Source organism: Penaeus monodon, chromosome 30 (genome assembly GCF_015228065.2).
Source record: "Penaeus monodon isolate SGIC_2016 chromosome 30, NSTDA_Pmon_1, whole genome shotgun sequence".
Classification (NCBI taxonomy): Eukaryota; Metazoa; Arthropoda; class Malacostraca; order Decapoda; family Penaeidae; genus Penaeus; species Penaeus monodon.
Window position 1 is genome coordinate 30671426 of NC_051415.1, and position 1363 is coordinate 30672788.

General features: G+C 29.8%; 1 protein-coding gene across 3 annotated transcripts in view; it reads left to right on the top strand.

Annotated features, from left to right (window-relative positions):
- The window catches only part of LOC119592699, a 17142-nt gene that overhangs the window by 11680 nt on the left and 4099 nt on the right, over window positions 1-1363 (top strand). The gene's annotated exons all lie outside the window — the stretch shown is intronic.

Sequence of the window (1363 nt, forward strand, 5' to 3'; positions counted from 1 at the left end):
TAATTTAATGGTTATTTATGACAGATTTTTTAGATATATATTTTTTTCTCTTTGATTTTCTTTACTCTTTTCTTTTCTTCTTATTGTGCTTCAGAATTTCAGCCTGTGTTTTTTACCTTTTTTCTCTCTTTTGTTTTTATATAATTGTCTTTTTTAATTATTTTTTTCTTGAATTTTCTTGTTGCATAAAAAGGAAGCAATCATAATGAAATATAATTTGGTGAAAATAAGTGATGGATGATTGAAAAAAATGTTTATGTGATTAACAGTTATAGTAAATAAAAAGTAGGTCCCCGTTTCAGTTTCCTGTCAAATTAAGGGAGGGAGGCTGGTATTAAATTTAAAAAAAGTCTTTTTATTGGGTTGTTCTTATACTAGGGAAACCATATACATAAATTCTAGTCCAATGAACCATTCTGCAACCATGTAATTTTTTACCCTGTCATCCCTTCTGGAAATTATACAAGTAATTCAAATGGCTACTACTTCTATAATATTTAATCAACAGACATGAAATTGATATGATATAAGAACCTTGTTGAGACCTTCAAATGTATAGAGAAAAATCATAGTGAAAATCACTTGTTTTCAGAATATAATTTTTAAGATTTTCAGCTCTGGCATCAATCTCAAAGAGGGAAAAAAAAGACAAAATTCAACCCTTACACATGAATTTTTATTGATATATTTAAAAAATTAAATAGTTTCAGTTTGAAGGTTGAAAACTTATGGGCTGCTAAAGTTTTTGATTTTGAACTGTATTATGATCCATAAGTAGATAAGATCATGGCATTAACTTCTTTATCTTCTAGCCTTGAATATTCATAATATGTAGAATAATATTTTTTCATATTCAATCATATTTGTTGATGTCCAGGCATATAATCTGTCTTCAGGATCTTGGTCCTCCCCTGCCTTATGAGCAGGGTATTGCTGTAGGGTCCATAGTTAGCTAGATTTTGTTGTCAGGTTTGTTAATTGAATGCCCCAGGAGCATAGTCTTTATAATTTTTTTTTGTATGTGATCTTCATTTTTTTGTGTCTTTCTGTCTGTATGCTAATATAAACTGTTGTTTCCATTGGGGTGTATATATAGCCTTCCCCAGCAAGTCAGAGGTGCTATTAGTCATTCCAGCTAGTAGCTTTTCATTACATGTTATCATTAGTTATGGTAACATAATTTTTTATACCACCTGATAGGTATCAGTGTTAAGTTGTTACACAGGGGGTGATTTAATGCCCGAAAGTATGAAAATAAAGAGAATTTTATTGAAATACTACAGATATAGATTGTTGTAATTACTAGCTGAAGGAATATTTTCACAATTTTTCGTTTTTACCCAATTTTGGTCAGCTTCCCCCT